Consider the following 16,201-nt stretch of genomic DNA (forward strand, 5'->3'; position numbering starts at 1 on the left):
TGTTTTTGGGACGGTCTAAACCGCTGACGGATTTGGCGGCCCTGACCGCAGTCACCATTCAGACCCTAAGATTGACATAGACACCTTTCCGTTCTTATATAATTAAATCTGGCCTCTAACCTCCACTCGAAGGTATCTAATAAACAACTTTCTTCATTTTCCTGTAGTAGCAGTAGTATATGTAGTCTTAATATTATGTTATTATAAATGTATAAATATTTTTTTTTAAATTGTAAATTTTTAAGCTTGGAAAATTAGATTAAACCAAATTTATAACGAATATAACGAATGTGCCTATTTTACTGAATAATTAATAAAATATAATAGTAGGATTTCAAAGATAAAACGTATGTGTGAATCACATTAAGTAAACGAAACTAAATATGTCTATAAGAATGATAAAAAGTATTTTGTGGATTACATAAAAAAATAAGGATTTAGAAATTTATTATAACGTGAAATTAAATAGGAAACCCTGCAAAAAAATAATTAAATGGAAGAACAAATCAATTTAATTGAAAAAATGGAAACAAAGTAAAAACAGAGTCTTACGAAGTTATGCATTTTTGTGGATCAAATATTTTGGAAAACCTCTTTGAAGACGACATTCCTTGTTTTCTTTTCGGGTTTTCCTTTTGGGTCAGTAATGAGGATTTTCAATCCTGATTTACTGCTTACACGGGACATGTCTACATATAGCTGGCCATGAGAGAAAACAGGTCTGGGCAAGTATAAACCAACATTTGAGAGAGACTGACCTTGACTTTTGTTGATAGTCATTGCAAAAGCAACGTTAATCGGGAATTGTCTACGTCTCATTTTGAAAGGCAAACGGGAATCTGATGGTATTAATACCATCCTTGGTAAAAGAAAAATTTTACCGACTCTCGTACCTGTGATGATTCTTGCTTGTATAACATGATCTGCCATTTGTGTAATCTGTAGTCTTGTTCCATTCATTAGACCTCCATGAGCATCAATATTGCGTAACAACATGACTGGACAACCAATTTTCAAACGAAGAGCATGGTTTGGCAATCCTGAAATCCTAACTGAGTTTAGGAAATCAGGGCTATATGCAGGATTGTCTTTATTCCTTGTATCTTGTGGATCAATACTATCTGAACTTAAGTAAACCCTTTCCTCACCTGTAACAAAATCAACAATAGAAACAAAACTATAAATAATTGAATAGACCAAATCAAGAAGTCTCATATAGTATATAATATATATACAATTTGTTGATTAAACTTTTACTAACCTTCTAAAATGGATATCATGTGGTCGTTTATAGTGTTGACATCATCATTTGTAGGACACAAAATAGCTCTGCTTTGAAAATAGCTAGAATCCTTGGGAGTGTGTAACGAATTACCATACACTACATTAACGATCGATTCAATTGGAGAGTTTACTTCTGTGATAAGCAATTCTTCTGGGATGTCAATATCAACTACTCCATCATTTGTGTAACGCCCGCGAACCAATTTGTGTATTTTTGGTGTGGGTGTCGATCGACACCCTTGGTGGCATCGATCGACACCATGTTTTCCGGTTTGGTCGGGTTTGATTTAATTGCCGAATTGGTTCGGTTTGGTTTGATTTAAAACCCTAATCGTGTGTAAAAGGGGAAAAAACGACCCTAGGTCGTATTATTTGTTTGTACTCGCCGCTTTTGAGAGGAAAAGAAAGGAGAGAGAGTTCTTAAGCTTTTGGGAGAAGTTTGGGAGATTACTTGTTGTTCCTGAGAGTTTTGGAGCTGGGAAAGAGTTAGAAGCTTGCTAGGAGTGAGGATTTCGTTCCTACTGTTCAGAATCTTCCTGTTCTTGAGGTGAGTGCTTGACCATGGTTGATCTAAGCATGAGATCTCTCTTGTTTGAGTGTTTTCCTTGTTGTTTTGTGTTGTTTTGTGCTTGGGTTCGTTGTTTGTGTGATTTCTAGTGAATTCCGAGATGGATAGACTTGATTGGAGTCGATTTTGGGCTGATTGGAGTCGGAGTTCGTCGCTGGGATTCGCGCAGATCGTGTCTGCAGAGGAGGCATCGATCGACACTCAGGAGCATCGGTCGACACCAATTTGTTGGGCATCGGTCGACACTGTTTGGCATCGGTCGACACCTTGTTGTAGCATCGATCGACACCGTTTGGCATCGGTCGACACTAGTCTTATCCGAGACTTGTTTTTCTGGTTTGATGTATTGTTGTGTGTTGTTTGTTTTGCTTGAACTTGAGGGTCTCATCTGCTTGTGTGTATAACCCAGTAGATGGGAGGATGGCCTCACTAAGTATTTATGATAATACTTACGCATCTCAATTGTTGTTTGTGGTGTGCAGGTAAAGGAAAAGTGTGATCGTGGAATCAAGGGCTATGAGGAGGAGGATGTTCTAGAGACTTGATTGATTGTGGTCTAGCTGTTGTTAGGTTGCTAGATTAAGTCAAAGGAACATTGTAGGATGTTAGCTTTTGGTTATTTCTTTGTTTGGATTATGATGTTATTGGATTATTATGTTGGATATTATTGGAATTATTTTATTTGGTTATCCGCTGTTATTGATTGATGTTAGGATGTTAGTGGGTATGGGACCACTAGTAAATTAAGGTATTAAAAAAAAAAAAAGGGAAGGGTTGTTTCAATTTGGTATCAGAGCCCTTACGGTTCTAGGTCTAGGGTTCATTGTGCTTTTGCTGTTGATATTTAGGATTACATGCTATAATTGATTGTGTGATTGGCAATTGTGTGTGGCATGAAGTCCTAGAACATCCTCTTCGAGCCTGATTGTGATTCCACGGTGAGTTGTGTTTCTTGTGTATTAGAATTATTGTTTGCTTAGCCTTCTGTTCTTGGGTGATACAGATGGTTAGGGGTGAGGATGCTGTTGGTCGCGGTCGTGGTCGTGGGCGTGGTCGTGGTCGTGGTCGGGGACGAGGTCAGGTTCCTGAGGCCAGTGTGAGTGTAGCCCAGAGCATGGCCAGTGAGGAGGTGGCGGAGTCACAGGTTCATCCTAGTGTGTCTGGAGACCAGGCTGGTTTGGGTGACGGCAGGGCGGATGGGCCCGGTGTCGGTCACGGTGTTGCCCCGGGTGTGGGGGTTGCAGCGGGAGGTGCTCCAGGCAGGGAGGATGTCTTGATGGACTTGCTAGCTCAGGTAGCTCAGGCTTTGCAGCGACTTCCAGCAGTTGTGCCGCCAGTGGTTGGTGGGCAGGATCCAGTAGTGCCGCCAGTGGGTGGTGGACAGGTTCCAGTGGTGCAGCCTGCAGCGGGTTTGCAGGCAGGTGTGCAGCCGGGGGCCGAGGTAGTGGATGCTCAGTATGTTCGGATGATGGAGCAGCTGCGGCATGTGGGAGCAGGGTATTTCTCAGGAAGTACCGATCCGAGTGTAGCGGATGAGTGGAGAGAGCGGATGGAGGATATTTTCCTTTCGCTTAGGTGTCCCGACCGGTACAGGGTGGATCTGGCAGTGCTTTACTTGTCAGGAGATGCTCGTGTGTGGTGGAGGTCGGTGACAGCACGGAGGGTGCAGAGGGGTATGTCTTGGGGAGATTTTGTGGGGGAGTTTAACTCCAAGTATTTTCCTCAGGAGGCTCTTGATCGTATGGAGGCACGGTTCTTGGGTCTGACTCAGGGGAACCGTACAGTGCGGGAGCTGGATGCAGAGTTCAGTCGGCTTGTAGGGTATGCAGGCAGGGCATGGGAGCCAGAGGCGGCTCAGGTGCGGAGGTTTTTGTTGGCTCTGCGGGATGATTTGAGGACTCAGTGTAGAGTGAGGAGTTATGCTACGAGAGCGGAGTTGGTTGAGGTTGCAGCTGGGATAGAGGATGATTTGAGGTCACAGGTGGTTGTGGTCGGTTCTTCAGTGCAGCCACAGCAGTCTCAGCAGTCTCAGCCGTCTTCTGTTCCTAGCAAGGGCGGCAAGCCTGCGCAAGGGCAGAAGCGGAAGTTTGATGCTATGCAGAGGTCGAGGCACGGGGGTGCGAGATGCTTTGGGTGTGGTAGTAGGGACCACAAGGTGACTAGCTGTCCACAGAGAGGTGAGCAGCGGGCAGTGACAGAGCAGCGGGCAGTGACGGAGCCGCGGACCGATACTCGAGTGTGTTACTACTGCAGAGAGACGGGGCATATCAAGCCTCGTTGTCCCAAGTTGCAGCAGAGGGCAGTAGCAGTGTTGCAGGCTGGAGCTCAGCCAGGGGTGCAGCAGGGTGTGCAGCACGGTGTGCAGCCAGTGGGTTGGATTGAGCCGACGACTCAGGTGTACTCGACTCAGGAGCCCGGTGGCACTAGTGCAGGAGCGATCACAGGTATAACTTCTGAGATTCGAACTTAGTCAATTCAATAGTTCAGATTATATTTGTTTTTGCTTGTGGGCAAGTGTTAGGTTCTCAACACATGAGATTTGTGTAGGGACCTTGTTGGTGGGCGGGTTTAAGTCCCATGTTATGTTTGATTCTGGAGCTTCTCATAGCTTCATTACTCCGGAGTGTGCCGTGAGTGCGGGGATCAGAGGGGATTCTGGAGAGCGTTCAGGAGTTGTCAGAGTTGCTGGAGGCAAGTTTCTGAGGGTTATTGGACGAGCTGGAGGAGTTGATATTCAGATCGCAGGAGAGTCGTGGCCAGCAGATTTGCTTATCAGTCCAGTGGAGTTGTATGACGTCATTCTTGGTATGGATTGGTTGCATCGGTATAAGGTGCATTTGGATTGCTATCGGGGTAGAGTGGAGTTTGAGCGTCCAGGAGGGAAGTTGGTTTTTCAGGGTATTAGACCGACTTCGGGGAGTCTCGTGATCTCAGCCGTTCAGGCAGGGAAGATGATCGAGAAGGGCCGTGAGGCCTATCTGGTTACTATATCTATGCTAGAGTCAGTGGGGAAGTCTACGGTTAGCGGTATTCCGGTTGTGGAGGACTTTGAGGATGTGTTCCAGTCATTGCAGGGATTACCACCATCTCGGTCGGATCCTTTTACTATTGAGCTGGAACCGGGGACGATGCCGTTATCCAAGGCTCCTTACAGGATGGCTCCAGCAGAGATGGCAGAGCTGAAGAAGCAGCTGGAGGATTTGCTGGGCAAGGGTTTTATCCGTCCTAGTTGTTCACCGTGGGGAGCTCCGGTGTTGTTTGTTAAGAAGAAGGATGGGAGTTTTCGGTTGTGTATTGACTACCGGGGTTTGAACCGAGTTACTGTGAAGAACAAGTACCCTCTCCCGAGGATTGATGAGTTGTTGGATCAGTTGAGGGGTGCTACTTGGTTCTCCAAGATCGACTTGGCTTCAGGTTATCATCAGATCCCTATTCATGAGGCAGATGTGAGGAAGACAGCCTTCAGGACGAGATATGGGCACTATGAGTTTGTGGTGATGCCGTTTGGGTTGACAAACGCGCCAGCTGCGTTTATGAGATTGATGAACAGCGTGTTCCAGGAGTTTCTGGACGTGTCAGTCATCATTTTCATCGACGACATCCTGGTATATTCTAAGAGTCCTGAGGAGCATGCAGTACATCTGAGAGCAGTGTTGGAGAAGCTGCGGGAGCAGAAGTTGTTTGCTAAGCTGAGTAAGTGCAGTTTCTGGCAGCGTGAGATGGGGTTCTTGGGCCATATTGTTTCAGCTGAGGGAGTTTCAGTGGATCCAGAGAAGATTCAGTCCATCAGGGAGTGGCCGAGGCCGCAGAGTGCCACTGAGATTCGGAGTTTCCTGGGGTTAGCAGGTTACTACAGGAGGTTTGTTCGGGGTTTTGCGAGTATGGCTCAGCCGATGACTAAGCTTACAGGGAAGGATGTCCCGTTTGTGTGGTCACCAGAGTGTGAGGCAAGTTTTGCAAGTCTCAAGCAGATGTTGACTACCACGCCGGTGTTAGCATTGCTTGAGCAGGACGAGCCTTATGTTGTGTATACAGATGCTTCTAGAGTGGGGTTGGGTTGTGTACTTATGCAGCAGGGGAAGGTTATAGCTTATGCTTCGCGGCAGTTGCGGAAGCATGAAGCTAATTACCCTACTCATGATTTGGAGATGGCAGCAGTGATCTTTGCTCTTAAGATTTGGAGATCCTATCTGTATGGTGGGAAGGTACAGATATTTACAGATCACAAGAGTCTGAAGTATATTTTTACTCAGCCTGAGCTGAATTTGAGGCAGAGGCGTTGGATGGAGTTAGTAGCAGATTATGATTTGGACATAGCTTACCATCCTGGTAAAGCTAATCTGGTTGCAGATGCCTTGAGTCGGAAGCGGGTGGCTTCGGCTCAGGAGCAGGATATGGAGGTGTTGGTAGGTGAGATTAGTGCATTGAGTTTGTGTGCTATCTCACAAGAACCTTTGGGTTTGGAGGCAGTTGATAGAGCAGATTTGTTGAGCAGAGTGAGGTTAGCTCAGGAGAGTGATGAGGGGCTGGTGAATGCCTCTAAGGCTGCGGGTGCAGAGTATCAGGTTTCTGCTAATGGTACTATCCTTGTGCATGGTCGGATCTGTGTGCCCAAGGGTGAGGATTTGAGGCAGGAGATACTGAGAGAGGCTCATTCGAGCAAGTTCTCTATTCATCCAGGGGCGACCAAGATGTACCGTGATCTCAAGCGGTATTATCACTGGGTCGGGATGAAGAAGGACGTAGCTGACTGGGTGGCGAAGTGTGATACTTGCCAGCTGGTGAAGGCGGAGCATCAGGTTCCTGGTGGTTTGTTACAGAGTTTACCCATTCCAGAGTGGAAGTGGGATTTGATCACGATGGACTTCGTGGTAGGTTTACCTGTGTCGAGGACGTTTGATGCTATTTGGGTCATTGTGGACCGTTTGACTAAGTCTGCACATTTTCTGGCCATCAAGAAAACTGATGGAGCAGCGGTTTTGGTCAAGAAGTATGTGAGGGAGATAGTCAGATTGCATGGTGTACCTGCTAGTATTGTGTCTGATAGAGATTCCAAGTTCACTTCGGTGTTCTGGAGGGCGTTTCAGGCAGAGTTGGGCACGAAAGTGCATATGAGTACAGCCTACCATCCTCAGACGGACGGTCAGTCAGAGAGGACGATCCAGATTTTGGAGGATTTATTGAGGATGTGTGTGCTGGATTGGGGTGGTCATTGGGCAGATCACTTGAGTTTGGTGGAGTTTGCTTATAACAACAGCTACCAGGCTAGTATTGGGATGGCTCCTTATGAGGCCCTGTATGGGAGGCCGTGTCGTACACCTTTATGTTGGACTCAGGTGGGGGAGAGGAGCATATTTGGTGCAGATTTTGTTCAGGAGACCTCGGAGAAGATTCGGGTTTTGAGGCTGAACATGAAGGAGGCTCAGGATCGGCAGAAGAGTTATGCTGATAAGAGGAGAAAGGATCTTGAGTTTCAGGTTGGGGATAGAGTGTACCTCAAGATGGCCATGTTGCGGGGTCCGAACAGGTCTTTGACAGAGACTAAGTTGAGTCCGAGGTACATGGGACCGTTCAGAGTGGTTGAGCGGGTGGGACCAGTGGCATACCGGCTGGAGTTGCCTGAGGTTATGCGTGCGTTCCACAAGGTATTTCATGTGTCGATGCTGAGGAAGTGTCTTCACGAGGGTGATCAGTTGTTGGCTAAGATTCCTGAGGATCTTCAGCCTAACATGACTTTGGAGGCGAGACCAGTGAGGGTGCTCGAGAGGAGAGTCAAGGAACTTCGGAAGAAGAAGATTCCTTTGATGAGAGTCCTGTGGGACTGTGACGGAGTAGAGGAGCAGACTTGGGAGCCCGAGGCGAGGATGAAGGCAAGGTTTAAGAAGTGGTTTGAGAAGCAGACCGCTTGAGCTTGTCTAGCCGGGTCCGAGTTGTAGTCCGTGGCTGGAGCGGGTACGGAGTATTCCAGCCCATCTCTCTTGATATTTGGTCGCTTAGGGGTGGTTGGTTGTGCGACTAAGTATCAAGATGAGGTGGTGCTCGGGATGCGGGTTGTTGGCTCCGGTTGTTGTATTTTTGGTTTTCTGATGTAATTTCGTTGAGATTGTAACGATTATGACATTTTGAGATTAATAAGATGAGTATTTTTCTTTATGTTTGACTGTTGTTGTCATGGGGAAAGAGAAATAGCTCGGGTTTCTATTTTTGGAAAGTTTCCATAAATAGAAAGTTTCCACAAAAGGAAGGTTTCCATAAATAGGAAGTTTCTAAAATGGGAATGTTTTGTGGAAAAGTGAGGTAGATCTAGCCGGGAGATACTCGTTGGCATCAGTGTTTGTTTTTGCTCTAGGCCGTGTGGGCCCAACTCACGTGATACCGATAGCTCGATGGACTTTGTGGCCAGAGAGTGGGAGTGGTATGTTGCTTCGGATGACGATCCGAGAGCGCGCTTGAGGGTGACGACCCAAGAGAGGGATATGTGAGGCTCCCTGGATACCGTAGCTGTGAGCCGAGGCTCGGCAGTGAGCCAGTATGTCTCGAGGGTTGCGACCCAAGAGCGGGGGGAGTGTGTGTGTGTGACTTCCTGGATGCCGTAGCTTAAGGCGGTTGGCCTGATAGCGAGCCGGCATGATTCGTTGGTTGCAACCACGGACGGGGGAAGCACTGAGTTGTGAGCAAATAGTGTTTATGATGCGAGTATATTGGCTAGAGGGAGACCTCGAGGGTCAGTCGGAGGTGTGCGGGCTGTTGCGACAGTGGCATGGGAAACCTTGGCTGACAGTGTTTAGTCCGGTCTGGGGACGTGCGGGCCGTGCAGACGGTGGCACGGAGGTCCTTGGCAGATGGACGGTATTGCGGGATTCGGGGACGAATCCATATTGGTGGGGGAGAATTGTAACGCCCGCGAACCAATTTGTGTATTTTTGGTGTGGGTGTCGATCGACACCCTTGGTGGCATCGATCGACACCATGTTTTCCGGTTTGGTCGGGTTTGATTTAATTGCCGAATTGGTTCGGTTTGGTTTGATTTAAAACCCTAATCGTGTGTAAAAGGGGAAAAAACGACCCTAGGTCGTATTATTTGTTTGTACTCGCCGCTTTTGAGAGGAAAAGAAAGGAGAGAGAGTTCTTAAGCTTTTGGGAGAAGTTTGGGAGATTACTTGCTGTTCCTGAGAGTTTTGGAGCTGGGAAAGAGTTAGAAGCTTGCTAGGAGTGAGGATTTCGTTCCTACTGTTCAGAATCTTCCTGTTCTTGAGGTGAGTGCTTGACCATGGTTGATCTAAGCATGAGATCTCTCTTGTTTGAGTGTTTTCCTTGTTGTTTTGTGTTGTTTTGTGCTTGGGTTCGTTGTTTGTGTGATTTCTAGTGAATTCCGAGATGGATAGACTTGATTGGAGTCGATTTTGGGCTGATTGGAGTCGGAGTTCGTCGCTGGGATTCGCGCAGATCGTGTCTGCAGAGGAGGCATCGATCGACACTCAGGAGCATCGGTCGACACCAATTTGTTGGGCATCGGTCGACACTGTTTGGCATCGGTCGACACCTTGTTGTAGCATCGATCGACACCGTTTGGCATCGGTCGACACTAGTCTTATCCGAGACTTGTTTTTCTGGTTTGATGTATTGTTGTGTGTTGTTTGTTTTGCTTGAACTTGAGGGTCTCATCTGCTTGTGTGTATAACCCAGTAGATGGGAGGATGGCCTCACTAAGTATTTATGATAATACTTACGCATCTCAATTGTTGTTTGTGGTGTGCAGGTAAAGGAAAAGTGTGATCGTGGAATCAAGGGCTATGAGGAGGAGGATGTTCTAGAGACTTGATTGATTGTGGTCTAGCTGTTGTTAGGTTGCTAGATTAAGTCAAAGGAACATTGTAGGATGTTAGCTTTTGGTTATTTCTTTGTTTGGATTATGATGTTATTGGATTATTATGTTGGATATTATTGGAATTATTTTATTTGGTTATCCGCTGTTATTGATTGATGTTAGGATGTTAGTGGGTATGGGACCACTAGTAAATTAAGGTATTAAAAAAAAAAAAAAGGGAAGGGTTGTTTCAATTTGGCTCATTAAGTCTTCCTTCTCCAACATCAAGAATCCATTTCGAGAACTCTTCAATCTCCCTGGCTTCATTTGGAGTTATCTTTTGCAGCAACCTCATATTTCTTGTTAGCCTTAACACTTTACACTGATTCCAAAGGTAAGATGAGTTAAGCGATGAGTTAACAATTTGTTCTCGACCAGCACCGACAATAATAGGAAGTATCTGACGGAAATCACCACCAAAAATAATGACCTTTCCCCCAAAAGGTTTATCTTCTAGATCATGCATTATATTTTTCAAACTTCTATCTAAAGTCTCAAAGCAGTACTTACTCATCATTGGAGCTTCGTCCCAAATTATCAACTTGGCTTCTTGGACTAATTCACCTAGATCAGAAGACCTTGACATTCTGCACATAGATGTATCATGAACTTCAAGAGGAATGCCAAACCTTGAATGAGCTGTTCTGCCACCTTCTAATAAAAGAGAGGCTATACCGCTAGAAGCAGTATTTAAAACAATTTCTCCCCTTATCCTTACAGCTGCAGATAAAACTTTCCAAAGGAATGTTTTACCAGTTCCACCAAAACCATATAAGAAAAATACTCCACCTTTATCTTTGAAAACAGAGTCTATGATCTCATCATATATCTTCTTCTGCTCTTCAGTAAGCATATTTAACCACTCCAGATGATTCTTTTTTAAATCAGCTTGATTGATGAATCTACGCTCATCAGCTATTAACTGGTTTAAGATAGGAATATTATCATTATGTAGCTGGGGCAGAGTCTTAAAAAACTCAAGTGAAGAACCATTTCTTTTCAACTGTTTGTTTATCTCTTGTAAACAGAATATTTTCCTTTCTTCATCACTCAATGTAAGCTCTGTAAAATGTAGATTAGTTAATTTTTATACTACATGGTTAATAATAATTTAAAAAAATGTATATTAAACAGATAGTAAAAGTAATGAACCTGGTCGTTTTAGTTCTTCTCTTTTACGCCTTAATATGTCATCAGATAACATAGTCCAAGTTTCTTCCCACACAATATGAGGAGCACTTAGCACGGCGGAGAGAAGCATCCTCACAAACATTTTATGAACGTACTTTGCAGAACACATGAAGTGTGCTTCTTTAATACCTTCAATATATTCTTTGTCATCATCTAACAGACCAAGAGCATAACATGCTTCACGATACGATTTGTGTATGACACCATTCACAGTTTTAATGTGATCAAAACTGGTAGGACCTCTGACTGAATTGAGAAGAATCCTCAGATGATATGCATCGTCTATCGTCGGAGGAACGTAGTTAATTCTCCCTATAGCAAATGCTCTTGTTTTCCTTCTGTAAAAAACTTTCTCCTTCCCATCCCATATAAACTTGCTTGGTATTTCTTCATATAATAACTTCCTAGCTTCTTCATCACGTTTATTAAGTTCAAATAAAGCAACAAACTGAGATTCATCAAGAGAGTCACGATCCATGACATCCTGTGCAGACTCACCGTCCCGAAAATAAATAGGATGTTTGCTTTCCTCATGGAAAGTGAGTGGGACAATAGCGGTTTGCCTATAGTGTATTGGGTAAGCTAAAATCCTCCACATAGCCTCACACGCAGATACATATCTTCAAAAATTTGAAAGAAGCTGATTTACAATGAATTATATAGTCACAAATTGAAGGAATGTACTAAATTTTTTTACCTGCCATCGAAGTAATCTTGTATTTCATCTTTTGATGCTGGGGTATTCTCATTTTGAAGATTCTTCTGACCTTCTTCAGTTCCTTTTTTTTATGAGGTTCAACAATGACACCAACTCGATCATTACCTTTGTGAACATACTTAAATAAGTACTTCACTGAACCTGTTTGGTTGCACCACTCCACATTTATATGAGCATGATATTTTACCAACAAAAACCGATTGTAAGGGACAACATATCAGTTATCACATTTGAAACCATTCTTCTCGATAAAACGCTCATCATTTCTTCTTCTATAAACCGGGTAACCTTCCTTGTCAATGCTGGTGGTTTTAACATGTGGTTTTGAGAAAAATTTTGAACAGCTACCTTCTTCCATGCAAGGAGATGAGGAGTAAGCAGCACCACATGGACCATGAATCATACATTATGATATTATATTGTAGAGTTCTGGATCTGTTTCCTTGTCTGGAATTTCAGCACAAATCAACTTGTCAATTTCGTCTGCAGTAGGAAACTTGCATTTCGGATCCATCCATACTATAATATGAGCATGCAGAAGACCCCTTTTTTGAAACTCTACTGTGTACATAGCTGCAGCACAATAATATGTCTTGTTATATATTAATATGTAATGATTTTAAAGATAGTGTAAATGTTTAATTAAAAATGAAAAAGGGTAAAGAATTTAAACCTGAAACTGTTTTCCCAAAAATATGTTTTCTTGTGATGTCATCCATTAGATTCTCAAGCTTGATCTTGAATATTTTGCAAATGGTGTCTGGTCTATCTTCAGCCTTTAGCTTCCTCTCATTCACAAATCTTACAATTTCAGGCCACTTAGGATTGCATGTGAATGTAATAAAGAGGTCTGGAAACCCAAACTTCTTACATGTAGCCATTGCATCAAGGTAGCTTTGCCTCATATACCTTGGTCCTCCAGTAAAAGAAGCAGGTAGCGTGAAAGAGTCTCCATAATTGTTTAAATTGTCGTCTCCAGCTTCTGCTGCTTTCCTCAAATCTTCCTTGTATGTCCTTCGAAGTTTCTTTTGGTTTTTTTTTAAATACCTTAGCCTATTTGTTTCGATCATGGTATAGGCATCAACAATAAACTGTTGTAGTAAACGCTTTGATCTTAGAAGGTGTGCTTCTCAATTTTTCTTTCTTGAAGCCTATAAGCAAACCACTGCCTCATACTTACATCCTTCTGACTTTTTTTATTTGAACTCTTTTTCTTTGACTGTTTCTTTGATATCCTTCCTCTTGTTATCTTTGTCTTCTTAATACCAAGTCTGTAGCCATCTTCTCCTCTTGGAAACAACAAAGGATACTGTAAGGCTAGATATGCGACATGGCATTCATGAATTCTTAGTAATTTACCACTTCTTTTTTGGAGGACGATATCTCTTTTATCCATATTCGCATCAATATCTCCTGGAATCAGTGCAGCAACTTCAGAGGCCGTAGGGATGTTGTATTCCCTACCATCGGTTTTGCGACTTGAGATAATCCTCATATGGAAGTTTGATTCTTCTTTCTCCATATCAAACCTATCTCTAGCCATTCTTAAAGCTCTTACATGAGGATTAACTTCGTCCAACAATTTGATTAAGCTTTCCACAAGATCTGGCCTGAATTTTTTCTTCCCATCAACTTTGACTTGACGTCCTTCTTTGCTGCATTTTTTAAAAAATATCTCATCAGCAACTTTTGGACCAGTAAATTATAAGATATACAATTGTCCATTAAAGAAAAAAAAACAATGGTTTTATTACCTCATAACATTCATTCTATTTTGGACTTCATTTTGAGTGTCAACAATATAAAGTTGTTGAAACTTTGCATAATCACCAGCCTTTGGTTTTAAAGAACCCATCAAATGATAGTTTTCACCTTGCAAAGCAAACATGGATGGGCCACGGCCTTTTTTAACAGAACGATCTACCTTTCCACCCAAAGATGTAAAAGAGAAAACCATGTTATAAGGTCTACTATTCTCCTGGAAGTGACGTGACAAATCATCTTCATTGGTTAGTAGATTCCATAACATTTCTGGAGACTCTTTTAGCATAGGTAGAACAATTTGTCCTTGCATACAACATCCAGTATAGACTGGATTATTAGTTCTTACTGTCCTTCGCAACCTCTCTCCATACCAAAAAATTGCACCACAATGAGGACAACTATATTCAGGATCACCATCATCTGCATATCCTGCAAATATTTAATGTATCATCGACAATTTTCAAATTTTTATTGTTTATAAATATTCTTAAAATGATATATATAAAAGAATACCTGCCCATAAATTAATAGTCTTCTTTGTAGTAATAGTTGCTGTTCCAAAAACTTTTTTAAAACTTTCCTCAAACATTGTAAGCATATCATAACGTCGTTTAGCATCATTAGCAACTGAAAGTTGTGGTGTAATTTGATCAACAACATCTTCATCATCATCAGCATATTCAGATGATGATGAATCATCTTCTCATTGACTACTACAATAAAACACCTGATCATCATATTCTTCTTCAATATTTGCAAAACATGGATTGATTATTTTATTTTCGTAAATAAATGTTGAACAATAGATAATATAGACTTTTATTATTGGATGAAGAAATTATACCGCTATCTGAGTCAACCTGCTCATTTTCATTGTCTTCATCTTCCTCTAAATTTGTCATTTTAGAAATGCTTGAAACCTTTCTTCTAAATATGTTGTTTTTTGATGCTTGAGTGGACACTCGATCTGTGTATAGATGGAGAGTTAATAAAAATTGAAAAAACTTAGTAGTAGCTAAAATTAAAGGGTTACACATATTACAAATAACCTCTAGTTATAGTGCTATCTGGACTGATCTCTTCCTCAACTGAGTGTCTATTATTCCTTTCGGGTATATTAGTAAGCATGGAAAGTGTGGGATTGTACCGACTTCCACTTGAATGATTACTCTGATAGTTATTTGGCACCAGTTTGTCTATAAGGTATAAGGTTTGAAATAATTAGTTTTCTATATAATATAAAAAGAAAAATAAGTATAAAAATATGTTAGATTAATAGACCTGATGGAGTTGATGATATTCGTCCCATTTTTGCTATAGAGTCAACTATGGGAGTGGTAGATGAGTGAATCCTTGTGTTGCAAGTTTGTTTCCAAATCCATTTTTCCAAATTGGGCTTACTTCCTGAAGGAAAAATTTAATTGACACGAGTATCCAAAACATAGTGATCATAAAAATAAGAAGATGAGTAATAATTTAAATCTTAGAATTGAATTTAAGATTTTTTAAAATTACCATTAAAAATATTACTGCGACTCTCTTTGTTACATAGGCCTTCATTTGAAAAGCCGGAAGATGGTGTCCTATAATCTACACCAAAATAACAAAATTAAAAATATGCTTGGATTTAGTTTGTGAAGTTAATATAGTTTAAATATTGAATAAATAAAAATGTAAATATGAAATTGAGATGAACAATACCAGAAGGTGTGTTACTTGTACTTGGAGAGGAATGTACTTGAGAAGATGGCCGATTTGTAATATCATTTAGAACTCTACCAAAAACAGAATTAATATTGACTACAGATTGAGGCTTCTGTGATACTGTAACTGGACTTTGTGGTTGATTTTCCGAAGACACTTTCCGATTTTTTGGGTCGCCTTCTTTAACTTGAATACGATTTGATTCATCATTTTTCCTCTTCTTCATTGTAAAGAAATAAGCAAACGAAACAACACTGAATGATTTCTTTTTCAGTAATATTTTCGTAGGACTAATGAGAGAACGCTTAATGAGGGATACTAATAATCTATCTATTAATTAATCACAAAATTATGTGACAGTATATGTTAAGCGAATGAACTCTTTACGTCATATTTAGCCATAACTAAATATATGTTTAGCCATAAATACTGGAGAAGATTTACGAAATCTTTTAAGGATCATATAAAGAAATTATATGACAATTTTTATGTTAAGACTTACCCGTTTTCTTTAAAATGTAAGTTTGAAATATATAAATAAATTGTAATTCAAATAAAGAAATTATATTAGGGTTGAAAAAACGATAATAAAGGCGGAATTAACGGTTCAGAATTACAACAACTTAAATACTAATTAAAAGGAAACCAAAAGATTTGATAAAATTTGGTAACAAACAATGTGGCTGTTACACTGATTAATTAGAATCACTTGATTCTTCTTCTCCATGATAATCTTCATCATCTGATGTATCATGAAAAGCGAGACTACAGAAAAATAGGAAAATATGTTAAAAAATATATATTGTAAAGAGATACTGCAAATAATATATGAATATTAGGAACTTACAGAGCAGGATCAGTCGTGAATGGTCTTACTTCGTTTCCAAGTATAAGATGAGAACATCTAAATTGAGACATTAAACATACGTTACCTGAAAAATTAAATTGTAATGATTTATAAAAACAATTTTACCTTATATTCGTTATTTTAAAACTGAAACTAAGATTTGTTTATACCGTCAAAGGAAGCGCTTCTCCAAAACATAAGCAGACACATAATGTCTTCGTTACCATATGAAGGACAGGAAGTAATTTGTTCCCATTT

The 16,201-nt window shown here is 41.4% G+C and overlaps 1 pseudogene; it reads right to left on the reverse strand.

Annotated features, from left to right (window-relative positions):
• Positions 1 to 573: 573 nt before the first annotated feature.
• LOC147924185 (uncharacterized) lies at positions 574 to 14,294 on the reverse strand (annotated as a pseudogene).
• Positions 14,295 to 16,201: the final 1,907 nt, after the last annotated feature.

This window comes from Camelina sativa, chromosome 17 (genome assembly GCF_030686135.1).
Source record: "Camelina sativa cultivar CO46 ecotype springtype chromosome 17, ASM3068613v1".
NCBI classification, from domain to species: Eukaryota; Viridiplantae; Streptophyta; class Magnoliopsida; order Brassicales; family Brassicaceae; genus Camelina; species Camelina sativa.